The sequence below is a fragment of the Loxodonta africana genome, chromosome 12, assembly GCF_030014295.1.
Source record: "Loxodonta africana isolate mLoxAfr1 chromosome 12, mLoxAfr1.hap2, whole genome shotgun sequence".
Taxonomy (NCBI): domain Eukaryota; kingdom Metazoa; phylum Chordata; class Mammalia; order Proboscidea; family Elephantidae; genus Loxodonta; species Loxodonta africana.
The window spans coordinates 24407365-24425486 of NC_087353.1; the positions used below are offsets into that span (position 1 = coordinate 24407365).

At 35.9% G+C, this 18122-nt stretch overlaps 1 pseudogene; it reads right to left on the reverse strand.

Annotated features, from left to right (window-relative positions):
* Positions 1-235: 235 nt before the first annotated feature.
* LOC100660869 (glutathione S-transferase omega-2-like) lies at positions 236-12395 on the reverse strand (annotated as a pseudogene).
* Positions 12396-18122: the final 5727 nt, after the last annotated feature.

Genomic DNA, 18122 nt, shown 5'->3' on the forward strand with positions numbered 1-18122 from the left:
CATGCTTGTCCAGCGGATTTCTTCTTCTTCTCCTCTTCCTCCTCCTAGACATTATCCTTCTTCTTCTTTTACCCCTGCTTCTCCTTCTCCTCCTCCTCCTCCTTCCCCTTCCTCCCCCCCACCTCCTGCTCCTTGCTCCTTCTTCTTTTTCCATGATTGACCCCCAAGACAATCCCCGGTGCAGATTCACAACATACTTAGGAATTTTGGGTGGTGAAGGGGTAGTCTGTGAAGCTCAACAATTTAGACCATAGTCAAAGACATCAGTGTTGTTCTGAAAAATAGAGATTTAAGTTGCTGGGAAATTTTCTTATCTACGAGAAGAGCACACACTCTGGGGTTCTGCTTCATGGTTGCTATTCAGAGTTTAAATGTTGGAGTATAATCCACACAGTCAGCTAGTCCACATAATCCAGATGTTAAACCATGGCCATAGAAGTAATAAATGATGCACATACAGCAATACAGTTCCCATCAAAGAGGGAGGTCTTCTGATAGCCAAGAACCTCTTCCAGGTTGCCGAATTCCTGACACAGATCTATCTTCAGATGAGAGCACTCTCTCCTGTATATCACTGCTACTAGACACTACTCAGTTAAATATAGTACCTTACAGAATAGCTTCAATACCATCCTTTGTTAGTGAGTCATGAGGGTAACATGTAAACAATTTTTTTCTGGGATAAACATCATCAAGGTACTCACAAGTAATAACAGATTCTTAGATCAGTTGACATTGGTTGATCTCCAGAACAGGTATTTTACCAAATGTATATAGTACCATTCAGGCTTATTTCTCAGGTTAATGTTGACAACTCATGTCCTTGTCTGGGATTTTGGTCCGTTCCTTGACACAGTCTTTCGGTGTCTGCACAGCTCTGAGCTTACAGCAACCACCTCCAGTCTACGTGGCTTGCTGCTGCCAGGATTCAGCACAGCCAGGCTCCAGGGAGCCCTTCCTGCTCCAAGGTGAATTATTGAGAAACTCAGCTCTGGGGGGGCAGAGTTGAAGGGTTCTGGGGCAGGAGCTTGGATAACGATTTTAGGGGCCACCTGAAAGCCTGAAACAGGCTGGTCTTTGCCCAGCCTGTTCCAGAGCACATACAGGGCTACCAGCTGATTTTTCATGTAGGTTTTAGGATCTTGGTTTTCTGGGGGTCCTGCAAATGGCAGGGAAAACTACAACTCCTATAATATCATTTGATCATTGGTAACACTGAGAACTTAGTCCTGGGGATATGTTGCAGTTAGTTTTTTAAGCGTATTATTTTGTTTAAACCCTATGGAGCACAGCTCTACTCTGACATACACTGGGGCACCAGGAATCAGAATTGACTGGATGGCAAAATTTTTTTTTTTTTTTTTTTGGGAAGGGGGCAATATGAACCATGGCCTGACTCTCACTATCTCAGATCTATAAATTCAATGTTTGAGTTTAAGTAGAGCCTGGATTGGTGTTGGACTGAGAATTAATAAACTATTGAAGTGGTAAGAGAGAACAATTACCAAATCGATTTATCTACTCTAAGAAATAATGATTATAACATCTCAGCCTCCAGAATATTCACATAATTTATTGACAGCAGTCCTTTCCCAGAGGGATGAAAATTTCTGAATAACATGATTTCTTGTAAATCAGGAAATTAGGACAGGTAAGAAGCTGTGCTAGATCTTTTTTAATAGTCTCAGTGCAAAACACAGAAAGAAAATAATATATATTCGGGCAATTCTTGTGTGGCTTTAGGAAAAGCTGAGTTGTGATAATGGATGCCTTCCCCTTCCCCCCTAAAAAGACGAATGAATGAATAAATAAATGCATATGCGTGCACACATGCACATACATATTTATATATTTCAATAATGTAGTAATTATGAGAGGTTGTTAGCATGTGCCTTAGTGGGTAGAGCCCAGGGTTGTATGTCAGAATACCTGGGTATTAATCTGAACTGGAGCCTGGTGGTGCAGTGGCTAAGAGCTCAGCTATTAACCAAAAGGTCAGCAGTTCGAATCCACCAGCCACTCATTGGAAACCCTTTGGGGGCAGTTCCACTCTGTCCAATAGGGTCGCTATGAGTTGTAATCAACTCGAATGGCAATTTTTTTTCTGTCATTTATTAGCTGTGTGACTTCAGAATTTTGTTTAATCTCCCTGAACCTCAGTTTCTACAGTGCAGAAACTAATTTTTCCAACCCAAGGTTGTTTTAAGGACAGTTGATATATATGAAATTCTGTAAATTGTGATAAAATATACTGATACCCGATATCCTCAATCCATTCACAGCATTTTATATGCATTTGACAAAAGCACACTGTTTCAAACGAGGGCACCCTTAAGGCATACAGAAATCTTACCTGATTTTCAAAATAAAAAGCTTGCAATTAATGTTACTTAGATTTTTATGACCCAGGCTTATGAAGAAAACAAGGTTTTCTTATGCAACTTCGTCTGTAGAAATGCTTAGTGTGGAAACTCGGTGCATAAATATTCAGTGAACACTTTTCAAAAAAAAAAAAAAACTTTTCAAAAGCTACTCAAATTGCTTTTCTAAAATATAAATCCATGTGAGAGGAAAAAACCAACTACTCAAATGGATTGTATCTTTGTGTTCTCTAACAATAAGCCCTTATCAAGGAGGATAATGAGGTTTTAAATTTGCATAGCACCTGTTTAAGGAGGCTCAGGCTGAGAAGCAAATGCACCTTGCACCAAAGTCCTGGGCTTGGGGATGCTAAGAACAATTTGAAAAATTACCTTCAAAGTAGCTGAAGCAGCTTCATGGCCCTTTTTCGTGAATATGCTATTTTCATTGATTGCTATGGTTGCTTACAGTAAACACCGCACATCAAAAGTTTGAGTTTGTTTTTGTTTCCTGTTACTGACTACAGAGGTTAAGAGATGCACTTTTTCTTTCCTATTCTTTGAGGAGCGTGGTTAGAATTTTCCTGAGAATATACTTAGTAATTTTACCAACTGTGCATTGTTATTAAAAAAAAAACAAAAAACAAAACAGTAGTCCATGATAAAGATTTGGAATCAGTTATTTTTTGGAAGCATCTTATCCCAGATGTGATCAAAAGAGCCCATATAGTTCAGCAAAATTTTGGAGCAATTTTTAAGGAAAACTAAACCAGCATACAAAATAAATCAGCTACCTGACTAATGGTAGCTTTACTTCTCTTTCTTCTCAAGCTGGTTGTTTCCCTTAGCTTTTACTATTAAAAACAGAACAAAACAAAAAAACAATTCCATTGCTGTGGAGTTGATTCCAACTCATACAGACTCTATAGGTTGGAGTAGAACTGCCCCATAGGGTTTCCAAGGAGTGCCTGGTGGGTTCGAACTGCCAACCTTTTTGTTAGCAGCCAAACGCTTAACCACTACACCACCAGGGTTAGCTTTTACTATAACGACTTTTATTATGTAAATGCCACATTTTTGGTAAACAAGTACTACGTTACAATTTATGAGCAGTTGAACTTTTATTGCTCAAGAACACTCATATTTTAACCTTCTTTAATGGAAGTTTTTTTTTTTTTTTTATAGCTTAGTGTCTGGTGGATATTTTATCTCTTAGTGTAAGAAGATTTTTTTTAATGTCATTCGTGTATAGAAGCTGACCCTAATTGATCCAGACTAATTTTTAAGGTCAAATGCTTATAATTTACACTTGGCCTTATTACAAGGGAAGTCAAGAACTAGAGGCATACTCAAGTGGAAATACAAGGGTTTAAATATTAACCTGATCTGGCTTGAACTTCAGCTGTGTTTCTTACAGCTGTGTAGCCTTGAACAAGTAATATCATCTCTTTGTGCTGGTTTCCTCTTTCAGGAAATAGACAAAATAAGGCTTATCTTTTACAATTTGAATGGCAATCAAATGAGATAGTTAGTGCCAGGTAAGAAAAAGTTGCTCAATATCTTAGCTCTGTTCCCAACACTCATTTCCTCCAGGAGGTTAAAAAAAGCAGATAGAGAAATAGATGATAGATCGATAGATGATAGATAGGTAGATAGATATAGAGATATATGCATATGAATCATATGTGTACATATGTATATGTATATTATTTCCTTCTAGAATTTAACTGGTAATAATTATTTTCTAATATCAATTTAGACAATGATAAAAGTCCCACTTAGAAATTCATTCAATGATATATTTAGCACTAATATATTGTAATGTAATGTATTATTATATAATAATAATATATTCTTATGCTAAGAAGGGACAATTCTTATTAAAGCCAAAGAGTTAACCCTCGTCTTCTAATGAAGAGATTATACTGAGTTTAAGAATACAGTACGGAAGAGCCTTTAAATTATTAATGGTCAGAGGGTTAATTCAAGGTTTTAGCCTCTATCCCTTAAGAAATAGCTAGACCTTCATTCTAATTTTCTTAAGGCCGAGGAATTTGTACTTAGGATAAATTTTCCAGATAGTTGTGATATAGATTGCCAACAAACCATCATTTGAGAAACACACAAATATGTCATAGATCACACCCAACTAAACATAAGATGGTGCTGGAATACGTAGTGACATCTATTTGACGTGTGAAAGAATCCTTGAATTTATTAAATCAACATTTGTTAAATGACTGTTCTGGGAAAGGCACTCTGCCAAATATAGTCAAGGATACAGAGATATCTAAGAATCCGTCCCAAACTCATCCTAGCAGAGAACAAAGAAGAGTAAAAAATAAATTGCTAGATAATGTGCTTTTCATTGTTGATTATGAAATTGTCACGTAGATTAATGCCATTTTACTCCATCTTAATATCGTGTATTAATGCAATTTTTACTTGGTCCAAGAAAGAGTGCAGACAATTCCATTTTAACCTGAAAGAGAGGCATTTTCTTACACCTATCAGTGCATTTGTTAAATATCTCTTTTTTATGCAAATGCTTTTACTGAATGTGAAAACTCAACTTTTGAAAACACCCACTTTTTACAGTCTAGATGTATTGATAAAAATAACCCTGACATCTTGCTAACACACTAAAATGAGTATGTGTGGGATCTTGCTTTTTAATGAAAGTTCTTCAGTTCTTCATTTGTCCTGCAGTTTGTAGAGGCTGACAGTCCAAGTTGACAGGGACATCTGAAAATAGAAATTGTTTAGCAAAAATGCTACAGCAAAGTCTTACAATACTAAAAACAAAATCAAGCCTTCTTCCAGGCATTATGTCTTACAAATTAATTCAGAAATCTGTTCACCCTTGAGCTATTTGCCATTTATGCCTATCTGGCATCGTTTTTTTTTTTTTTCAGCTTTGATTGTAAGCAAGGGGCATGGACACTTTCTGATGCATAGCAGCTCAGCTCCTTAAATCTATAAGGCATTTTAATTAGATGGCAGAAAAAGGAAACATAAATTTGAAGGGATTCCCCATGATGCACAAGAAAACCTGAAATATTGTTTCAATTTCTGAATAAGCAGTTTCAATTTTTCTTTTGGTTCTTGGTAACAAATATTTGTTTGATTGATGCATACAAACACACATGCTTATATATTAAATATACGTATAAATGTTATATATGCATTTATTATATAGAAGCTATATATATTCATTGGAAACCCTGGTGGCATGGTGGTTAAGTGCTACAGCTGCTAACCCAAGGGTCGGCGGTTCAGATCTGCCAGGAGCTCCTTGGGAACTCTATGGGGCAGTTCTATTCTGTCCTATAGGGTCACTATGAGTCGGAATCGACTCGACGGCACTGGATTTGGTTTGGTTTTGGTTTATATATATTCATTATACATGCATATTTTACATGTACACGTGTATACTTTTCTACCATGGTCGTTTTTTTTTTTGTTTTCATTTTTCTTAGTGTTTCTCCCTGTTTTATTGGGACTATTTCTGTTATTTCAAAAAAATGAATTACCTTGATATTTGGATTGCAAATGTATACATATGTGTGTGTGTGTGTGTCACTGCTGGGTTTGAACCATGAGTTTAAACAGCCAACCTTAGGTTAGCAGCTTAGTGCTTAACAATTGTGCCACCAGGGGTCTTTGAAGAAACCAATACCCTCACCTTTCCAGTATTTTGCATATACTACAATAGTGAAAAATCTACTATCCAATTATTTTTCACATTAATGACATATGTCTGGCAGTAACAGACTCCCAGGTATGAGGCAAGAGTAACTCTGGCTGTGATGGTTCAGGTTATGTGTCAACTTGGTTGAGACATGATTCTCAGTGGTTTGGCAGTTATGTAATGATGTAGTCGTCCTCTTTTTTGTGATCACGCGTGGTCATCCTCCTTTTTCACATAATGCCGGTTTTCATATGACCTGGTCTTTGGAACCTAAACCATATTGGTAAGTGAAGAGCGGATGCATTTAGAAATTGAGATATTATATTTTATAAACCAAATTATTTCAGCTTGTCTTGAAGAATCTTTAGATTCAACAAAACTGGTATTCATTCTGCATGACAAAAACTGGTTTAGGTAGGTAGCTGTTGTCCCCTTTGGAAGGAACATTTACTCTACTGTTTCTACAGTCTTTTTATCTTAAAACAAGTTTACCTCATTCACTTAAGCTACCTACTTGGCTTCAGTGGTCTTCGTATTTTAGGGAATTCATGTACATTTTAAGAATAAGCGTATAATACATGGATTAGAACAATCACCTATAGTTCCTTACTCAGAGACAACTATGGCACTATTTTTATATATTTATTCTAAGTCTTCTTAGTACATATTTTTAGAAAATAGAGATTACACATATGCAAACTATGATTCTTTCATAAAACACATATTCAATAGTTTTTTCAAGTTGGAATGAGCTCTTCGTAATGATGATTTAAGCAATGATTAACATTCCAATGTATTGATATACTTCCCTCGAAGAGGTAGCGCAACAACTATTTATTGAAGAGTTGAATAAAAGAGTGAATTCATCACTACTAGACATAACATGACAACGATATAAAGCAATAAGATTTATTCATGAAACCGTCCGATTTAAAATACACATATTTATCTTAAATATGAAATTTATTCAGATTACCCTTGAATGGTTTGATATTAAAACCATTACATTTCCAAAAAGAATGAGCTAAAATAATAGGGCAAAAGAATCTGAAGAGTGGTAATAAGACAATTTTTGAAATAACTGATATTTCATGAATAGATCATTAGATAACCTGGCGTTAGGTGAGGTGATTTTAAGTAGGTTTAAAAAATTGAATACAACTGATGTCATGTAGTATATTATGCTATGGCTATCTGGAAAAATCATAATAAATGCAGAGACAATATCATTGAAATCCATGAAAATAAAGTTTCATATACATAATAAACTTTTTCTTTCTTGTTCTTCAAATACTTAATGAAAAACTTTTTATTTCTCTGGAGTATATGTCAATGGATATCCAAATATCACTCAGCAAAATTTATAATGTTCTCTGTATTTCCATATATCAAGCTTAAAAAATTGAATTATTTTAGCATTATGTTGCCAAAAAAGTCCTTATTGACAGTATATATTGGGAGATTATGTAAATATTTATTCCATATTTGGTAGATAGATGACAAACTTTGATATACTAATAGCTTTTTGACTGTAATAAAAGTCAGAAAAAAAAAAGATTGGTTAGCATGGAAAGGTTTTTTTTTTTTTTTTTTTTTTAAGTGAGCTTTAGATTTCTTCTATTACACTTGAGATAAAATATTCTCATTTCTGTTTTTCTCTGAATAGGTTTGGTTTTCTCTTTGAAGCAATGGTAACTTGGAAGTGCATGTTGATGTTCTCAGTGATGAAGATGTTTTGGTCATATACATCCTGGTTTTTTAATCTTATTAACTTATAATCAGAGAATCTTATTAACTTATAACATCTATATTAAAGTTATATTTAGAGTCAATTACAAAATTAATTGTAAGTATCTCATTGGAATAAAAAATGCATACTATATATTCCATTATTCCTAAAATATTTTTATCTCAGGAAATCCTTTATACATACAACAATATTGAGGATCCAGAAAGTTTTTTTGGTGGGTTCTATATTTACCTTATGAAAAATTAATGCTGAGAATTTTTAAAAATATGTATTTATTAAGTCATTTAAATGTTTATGTATAGCTTACCCAATAGGAATCTCTTAGTGTTGCAAACATTTAAGCACTCAACTACTAGTCAAATGGTTGATGGTTCCATCCCATGCAGAGGCTCCTGGAAAGACAGGCCCAGAAATCTGTTTCTGAAAGGTCACAGCCTTGCAAACCCTGTGGGTAGTTTTATTCTGCACACATGAGGTCACCATGAGTTGGACTTACTCGATAGCAACTAATAGCAACAACAACACAATAAACCCAATACATGTAAACATGGTAAGATTTTTATGAAAAATAACTGTATTGTCTGAGACAGATTTAGTAAGAAAAATTCTGTTGTTTTAATTTTTTCTTCATATCTCCTTTATATTTTTCTTAATAAAAGACGGTAAGATTCTCTTATCTACCTCTGTATTAGATTTTATATTACAAATCAGGTAGTCTTTGGAAAACTCCACAGTAGACTTGTGAGAAAATAGAAGTGAAAAAAGTAAGTATCTTAGCATTATTATGAAATAGATTTGGCTTTAGAGGTCCCCTGAGAGGACCTCAGGTACTCTCAGTATTCCTTGGGTCACAGAACCACTGCTCTGTCCAAAAAAGGTGTTTTTTTTTTTTCCTTTTCCTTTATATATTCAGCTGCTATGCAGTTTGCTGCATACATGTTTCCATTTTATATGAATATCACCAAATTTAAGAATTCCTTTTTCAAACATGTATAATTCACATTCTTAATCAGCCTATTATCCACTTGGATATAACTACATATATTGTCCACCAACCATTTGTTAGTTTGTCATTCTGTGGTGGATTGCATATTGATACTTACTATGTTGGAAGCTATGCCCCCAGTATTTCAAATACCACCAGTCTTACCCATGGTGGGCAGCTTTCAGTGGAGACTAAGACAGACAAGGAAGAAAGGCCTGATAATCCACTTCTGAAAATTAGCCAATGGAAACCTTATAGACCACAAGAGAACATTGTCTGACTCACTTGCGTTGGATATGTCATCAGGAGGGGGCAACCACTGGAGAAGGACATCATGTTTGGTGAAGTAAAGGGCCAGTGAGCGTGACGGAAAATCTTGGTGAGGTGGATTGGCACAGTAACTACCATGATGGACTTGAATATTCTGGAGAGTGTAAAGATGATGCAGGATAAGGTAATGTTTTGTTCTATTATACATAGGGTCATCATGAGTTAGAATGACATGATGGTAGCTATTGCTATCTATTATCTATCTACCATCTATCTATCTAGTTATCTAACTACATACATTAAAAAATTCATTGATTACTCTCCTCTTTTTCTTCCCATATATTGAAGCCTAATTTGTTAATTCATTCATTGTTGATCAGCATCCCGAGGGTTGTTGTAAGGGTTATATACTATATATAGTCATGCATATTAGAAAATACCAGCCTTTCCCCTTGATTTTAAGTTTCAGCACTCTTGTCTCAGAAGACTGGTTGAGCATACATATGGATTAATAGGAGTGTTAAGAGTAGCCAGCTACTTTGTGGGAGAAATGAAAGTAAACAAGATTAGTTTGTAGAAATAAAAGAAGTTCAGTTGATAAACATGGTTGAAAATGTACAGGATCCTAATAGAGAGTCCTAAGAGAGAACAGGATAAACCAAGGAGAAAAAGTTGACATAACTATAGATTATTTAGTTGTTCATTCTTTAACAAAGGAAAGTAAGGCGTGTCTTCAGGAGCGTCTTAGAATCCCTTAACTATATTCTTTAAAACTGGAGGTTTTTCCAAAACAAACATAATGGAGACTAAAGTTGTTTATAGGAATGAAAACTTTGGGATTGGACATTGGAGCCCTGGTGGTGCAGAGGTATGGCTACCTACCAAAATGTCAGCAGTTCGAATCCACCACCCGCTCCTTGGAAACCCTGTAGGGCAGTTCTACTCTGTCCTCTAGGGTCACCATGAGTCGGAATCAACTCAACAGCAACAGGTTTGGTTATTTTTTAGTTTTTTAGTTTTTGCACAACATGACCAATGCAGTTGGTTTTATTTAATTGTTCATGCGAAAAATGTTGACTTCAAAAATGTTTCGTTGTTTATATTTTTACACAAAGATAAAAAATTTAAAAAAGACTCAAAATAAGTGAATGAATAAATGCCAAGTCACTTACTTTAAAGCATATGGTTTTCTTCAATATTTGTTTTTTCTTTTGTCCTTTCAGTGTTATTTTCATTCATGACAAATCCTTTGCAAGAGTGTCATTTTTTTTTTTTTTTTAAATAAAAGAATCTTTCTCGGTATTGCTCAACTCAGCCCCCACCTCAAGATCCAGGCCATACTCTCCCAGGGTTACACTTTCCAGAGGATACAGGAAGCACGATGACAGTACCTTTTCATCTGAAATGGAACAGTCAGTCCAACATTTATATTACATTTTTTCATACTTCCCAAATAAGCCAGTTGGTCCCAATCTACTCTTAAACCAACGCAATCCATTAATTGACTTTCAGTCTGCCAATTCCAGGCGGTGGAATAACATCACCGCCACCACTGGTTGCCATACAGTCAATTCTGACTTATGCTGGTCCCAAGTGTGTCAGAGTAGAAATGTGCTCCATAGAATTTTCAGTGGCTACAACCTTTCAGAAGTGAATTGCCCGGTCTTTCTTCTGAAGCACCATATATAATCTATGCTTTTTTTTTTAGTGTATAAGTGATTTGACTGAGATTACATAGATTATTACTGGAAAATCCTGGACTTGAACCTCAGTTTTGAACTCCACATTCTGTTCTCTCAATTCCATATGCAGAAGGATGGGGTTTAAAGTGGGAGCATAAATTGGTTTAATGGAAACTTGAATCAGGATAATTTCAGCTGGAAATTTTTCTTATAATTGTGCATTAATAACAAAATTAATACATTGTATTCAGAACCATAAAATTAAACTTTAAAGTCTCGATTAAATTTCATGAGATCAAAGAGAAATGAAGATGACATTATAACAACCTCTTATTAAATTGAATTTTTAATTCTTATTGAATGAGGTCTACCAGGTAAGACCATTAGGGAAGATAATATTCCTTCTAGTCCTACTGCTCTGCCTTAGTTATCTAGTGCTGTTATAACAGAAATGCCACAAGTGGATGGCTTTAACAAACAGAAATTTATTGTCTCAGTTTAGGAGGCTAGAAGTCCGAATTCAGAATGCTGGCTCTGGTAGAACGCTCTCTCTTTGTTGGTGCTGGAGGAAGGTCTTTGTCTCTTCTGAGCTTCTGCCCCTGGGCAATCTTCATTGGTCTGGCATTTCTTTTCCACCATCTTGCTTGCTAGTTTGCATTTAATCTCTTTTGTATGTCTTTTATACACTTAATCTCTCATTAACATAACAAAAGCAACCCATTCCTGAATGGGATTAGAGGTTAGGAATTACAATACGTGTTTTGGGGAGCAGCAGTTCAATTCATAAAATTCCACCCTTTGGCCCACCAAAATTCATAGTCATTCCCACATGTAAAACATATTCACCCCATCACATAATCCCAAAAGTCTTAAATCAGCTCTTTCTGAATCATCTAAATTAAATATTGGTGAGACCTTAGGTGTATTCCATCCTGGGACAAAATTTTTCTTTATCTGTGAACCCATAAAATGTAGACTACAAGTTGTCTGTTTCTAAAATACCATGGTGGAACAGGCACAAGGTCAACACCTTCACTACCAATGGGAGAAATTGGAGGAAAAAAAGTCTGTACAACAGAATTTTCCAAATTTTTAATTTCTGTTTTCATATTGCATGGTTCATTTTTAAGTCCATCTCTTCCCTCTTGCATTTTATGATAGGCAGCAAGGAGAAACCACACAGCCTTTTTAAGAAATTGAAGGATAATGGGTACCAAGCAAATCCAAAACCCAGCAGAACACATTACACTAACTCTCAAGGCTTGAAAATAATCCTCTCTTCTCTGAGACTGTCTGAGTAATGGTCCTGCCCTCCAGACATGGGTGTTGGCCATGCCCTCTGGATTCTGGGTGGAAGCCCTTTGGTCCTGGGCTTAAGCTCTTCCTCCCAGAACCTCTGGAATGGTAAATATGCTCCCTTGGCTTTGGGCAGCCCATTCTCTAGCCTGTCTGAGTGGTGATCCCAAACCCTCCATTCAACAGGCCATATTCTTTTGCACCTTGGACATGGGAGCCCACCCCCTCAGCTTTGGGCAATGCCCCCATTCCCCTGGCACACCTTACAGGCAGCTGCACACTCTGGAACCAAGTTGGTGAAGGTTCGATTCTTTGAAACATAGGGAGCTGTGGCCCCACCCTTTGACATCCAGGAGACCATGGCCCCACCTTTTGGAACTGAGAAGGCCCTGCTTCCTGTGCTTCTTCCAACAGTTCTCATCTCTGGGCTGCTCCAGGGATGGTTCCTTTCTTTTCTTGGAGAACAACAGCTGTAGCTCCCTTGGCCTGTTCCCTGCCTATAGAATTCCAAGGGGCAGACAGGATTCTTTCCTTTAGTTCTTTTTCTGTCTCTTTGGTCTAAGCTGATAGGTTTTCTGCTGTGGTAGTTGACTAGATCTATCTGTCAGAGGCTTCTCCTCTTTAATAAAAGATTGTGTAGCCATGTCCTTGGTGAAAATTTGAAGACCTGTGTCCTTATTTTGTACAACAGAATTTTCCAAATCTTTAAGTTCAGTTTTCATTTTGCCCAGTTCATTTTTAAGTCCAACTCTTCCCTCTCACATTTTACTATAGGTAACAAGGAGAAACCATTCAGTCCCATTAAGATCTTGCTGAGAAAGCTTCTCAGCTAAATATTCAAGTTCATCACCTACAATTTCTACCTTCTACCAAATATTTGAACGCAATTCAGACAAGTTCTTTGCCACCACATAAAAGGCATTGCCCTTCTTCCATTGTCTGGACACGTGTTCATCATTGTCTTTTAAAGCCTCACTGGCAGCACAATTAATGTCCACATTTCCAGCAGCATTCTGTTGCTGGCACCATATGTATTCTCTAAGACGATAGAAACTTTCTCTATAGTTCTCCTCACTTCCTTCTGAGCTCTCACGAGAATTGCCTTTGACATCCATAATTCTACTGACAGTTTCTTCAAGGCAACCTAGACTTTTACTATTAACCAAACCAACCATTGCCGTTGAGTTGATTCTAACTCACAGCGATCCTATAGGACAGAGTAGAACTGTCCCATAATGTTTCCAAGAAATGCCTGTGAATTCGAACTGCTGACCTTTTGGTTAGCAGCCATAGCACTTAACCACTGCACCAAAACTCTCCCAGCCTTTACCTATTACCCAGTTCCAAAACCACTTCCACATTTTAGGTATCTGTTTGAGCAGCACCCCACTCTCGACACCAAATTCTGTTTATTTATCTTGTGCTGTTATAACAGAAATATCACAAGTGGATAGCTTTAACAAACAAATTTATTTTCTCACAGTTGAGGAGGCTAGAGTTCTAAATTCAGGGTGCCAACTCTAAGTAAGGGAAGGCTCTCTCTCTGTCAGTTCTGGATAAAGATTCTTATCTTTTCTGAGCTTCTGTCTCTAGACAGTCTTCATGAGGCTTGTCATCTCTCTTCCCCCATTGGAGCTTGCTAGCTTGTATTTAATCTCTTTCATATCTCAAAAGAGATTGAAGATACACCCTATATTAACCCTGTCTCATTAACATAACAAAGAGAACTTGTTTGTTAATAAACTCATATTCCAAACTATCAAGACTTTGGGCCATGCCTTTTAGACTAACAATCAACTAATATTTGAATATAAAGGCATAAATATATAAGTAAACCTCAAAAATCATTTCACTTTTTAAGTACCTTTGTTCTTTAAAACCAACTGAAACATTCTCAAACTCTTTGTCTATTCATTCATTCAACACTTCTAAGTACCATGAACTCTTGGATGCTGAAAATAAAACATGGGAAATACTTTGTCCGTTCTATCAGTTTAAGTTTTCTATCCGACAGATTAAAGAGCCCTGGTGGTGCAAATGGTAAAGTGCTCGGCTGCTAACCAGAAGGTGGGTGGTTCAAACCCACCAGCCACTCTGCCAGAGAAAGATGTGGCAATCTGCTTGTGTAAATATTACAGCTTTGGAAACCCCATGGAGAAGTTCCGCTCTGTCCTGTAGGGTTTGTATGAGTTGAGATCAACTCAACAGCAATGGGTTTTCAATGGGGAAATCTGACAGATCGGTAAATAAATAATTATGTGACAATTACTTACTTAGAATTCAGTCCTAACTTTACTATCACTTTAAATGCTAGGAATTCAGTATTGCTTTTTTTAAGATACTGGATTTTGGCATTGGCAGCCCAAGTTCAAATCACAGTACTACTGTATACCAGCTATGATTTTGGAAAATTTACTTAAACTCTCTGGCTCATTATCCTTATCTTTAAGGATTTAAGGCTTTAGGAGTACCTGCTTGATAGGGTTATGGGAAAATTTAATTAAATAATAACATTATAATAATTGAATTAAATAATATTTCTAAATTGTTCAAAATAATACCTGGAACATGGTCATGTCATACACATAAAAACTTCTGAAAAAAATCTTCAGAAAAGCTAACCTGTAAGCAGAGTCTTAAATAATGAAGGGGCATTTAACAGGAACTAGAACAGTCAAAGTTCTCTTTAAATGTGCAAATGCAAAAGACAGCACTGGCAATGACAGAGAATGGGGGACAAGTAAGTATGGGCAAACATAAAAAAGATAGTGAACAAAGCACTAAATGGGAAAAGGCAGAAAGAAGAGTCCTGAAAGGCTTTGTATTTCCCTTCAGAAGTATAATTTCAAAGAGAGAAATTGTCTTTTACTTATTTCAGCATCAGAATGATACCCTTGGAGAACATTGCCAGAGAACATCATGTACCATGGGTTTCATATCATCCCAGCTGTTGGAAAATACCGGCTGTCTATATATTGAGAATTGCTCTGATCTTGCCAGTGTTCAGGAAATAGGTTGCCTTATGGAGGATGGATTGGACGGTGAGAGACAGCAGGCAGGAATATGCATTTAAAATCTGTTGGAATCATCCAGGTGAAAGTTAATGTAAGTATGACTTAAGTCATGTGAATGAAGGCCCAGAGAGAATGAGGGCAGAGGTGAGAGATAACTTGGGAGGGAAATAAATATATTTTTGGTGATTGGATGGATATGAAAAGAAGTGAGAGTAAAGAGTCCAAGATGAATCTGGAATTTTGGGTTTTAGTAACTAAGAGAATAATGATGCTATAAATTAAGGGATTTGGAAAGGGGTACAGTTTTATGAAATCAATAATATAAGTCTCTTTGAAAGTGAAGTTCTTTTAATTTATGAAGTGCTTTATAAATACTTGGTTTTATAAATGCTATCACTGTCACTGTGGAGTCGTTATTATATATAATTTATATTCACATTCACCATGGCTGTACCCTTTCTGTGTCATTGTTACATTAGATGTGGTAAACAAACACCCAAGGTTCCTCTTGACTAGTAGTATTTTTTTTTTTTTTTTTTTGGCTTATGCCAGATTGATAAACTGACCCAAAGAACAAATGGCACTGACTATTTATTGGTGAATAAGCTGGTTGTTTGAGCAATGCCATCTGTTGCCCAGATGACTCTGGGTCACTGTAGTTAGAGATGCCAGCTGTGCCTCCAGGTGGCTAAGAGTTTTCTAGCACATTTTGTTTAGTGTTAATACCAATAAACTTGCATTTTCCAGCAGCTGGGTTGGTATAAAAACCCATGGTAGATATTCATTTCTGGCAATGGTCTCTAAGGAGATCATTTTGGTGCAGAAATAAAGTAAAAGATAATCCCCCCTTCAAAGAAAGGAGAAACCACAAACTAGTTTTTTGTTTTGTTTTGTTTGTTTACTTACTTGTTTCCCTTTATAAGATAATTATGTAGTTAACAAAGCTTGTGTAAATTTACTACTATATCCTATTGCCTAGTTTGTACTGGCACGTAGTAAGTTTTAATATATGCTTATTAAGCAAAAAAAAAAAATTATTAAGCAAAATATTAAAATAATAAATAAGTAAATTTTCTTTAATAAATATCTTTTTGGAAAAAAGGAAATACACACACAAGGTATTAACATATATTTAAAAAGTTTAGAAGGAGAAAAGAAATATCCTTTCAAATTCATAATGCTAATTTTCTAATACCCAGAGAGAACTTTCTGTCCATACAGGGATATTATGTGCTAGGTATATACTCTCTTAAAATGGCTTCTTAGTTTTAAATTTTATTTATGAATCATAATTTAATGAGAATGCTACTGTCTTCTGATTTATAAGCAAAGCGGTGGTGAATATTCTTGACTGCTAGTAATTGAGCACACATGCATAGCATCCACTTAGCCACTTAGCTGGGGAAAACAGCAGGCCCGTGCAGTAATAATTCTGGATTCAGGGAACCCTGGTGTTGTAGTAGTGGTTAAGTGCTATGGCTGCTAACCAAAAGGTCAGCCGTTCAAATCCTCTAGGTGCTCTTTGGAAACTCTATGGGCAGTTCTACTCTGTTTTATAGGGTGGCTCTGAGTCAGAATCAACTTGACAGCAACGGGTTTGGTTTTTGTTTCTGGCTTCCCAGTAGCTGCCTGAAGAAGCCAGATAACACCAGCTGTGTTTGGGGAATTTAACACCTGATGGGGGAGACTTTGACCAATGAGAGGCAGGATATGGGAAAGAACTAAGAAACGATTCATATCCCAAATATGTGAAGAACTCTTTTAAACCTAATTAGAATTGGCTCGATGACAATTAACGACAGCAAAGACAATAACATCTATTTCAAAAAGGGAGAATTTAATAGAAAAATCAGTAAGAGACTTAAACAAGCACTTCACAACAGTGGGGATCCAAATCTACAGAAAGGCATTATACCTCAATACTCATCAGGGAAATGCAAATTAATGTCACAATGTACTACCGCTACAAAAAAGTCAGATGGCAATATGAAATTTAAAAATGATAATTTTTTTTTTTTTTAGCATCCAGGTCTTGGGTTCTGAATACCATTCCCCATTAAAAGAAATAATATCCCTTGAAGAAATGATTGATTCTAGGACTGAAGTGGGAAAAGAATAAGTTGAATATAAAACACTTTGTTTTGCCAGAAAGCAAGAAAATTATTATTATTTTTTTAAATGATGAAAGTATTTAAAAGGGCACAGAAGCCAGCTTGAATGCGTTTACCCTGGCTTAATCTCAGTCAACTTGAGCAACAAAGTAAATAATGATAACAGTGGATTACAACATATTGAATAAAATAGAATACCATGAGTCCATAGAGTTATAAATAAATAAATAGAATGTTTGGTGAGGATTTACAAAATAGCTCCTCTCAAAATGCTGATACATTCCAAATGGAAAAGGAGTAGGCTTACAGTAAAGAAGCATGGCAGACACCACCTTGGCAATCACTGTGAATATCGTAAGTAATGGGACAAATCAAAACTGTGCACCACCTGTTAGGATATAATGAGAATGCAGTATCACTTCTGTGATATTCCTGACAGAGATGAGTAACCAGAATCCAATCATGAGAAAATATCACACTAACTGGAATTGAAGAACTTTCCACCAAAAAAAAAAAAAAAAAAAAAAACTGTTCTATATCCAGGCCATCAAAATCAAGGAAAGGCTGAGGGCATTTCCAGACTGAAGGGGCTTTTTTAAAGACTTGGTAGGTAAATACGAAGCAGTAATCTAAAGTAGAATTCTCTTTCTATAGGACATTCTTGGTACAGTGAGCAAAACTAGAAGAGTCTGAAATTCACATGGTAGGAAAGCATGAGTTTTAGTTTCTGATTATGATTATGGTATTGTGGTTATGTAGGAGATTATCTTTGTTTTTAGGAAATATACACTAGAGTATTTGAGTAGGATAAGGAATCAAGTCAGAAACTTAATCTGAAATGGTTCAGAAAAAAAAAGGACTTTGAAGTATGCTTTCAAGATTTCATACATTTTAGATATCAAATGCTAAAAAAGATGATTTCAATATGATCTATATACCACCAACTTAACAAACTTAGAGAAT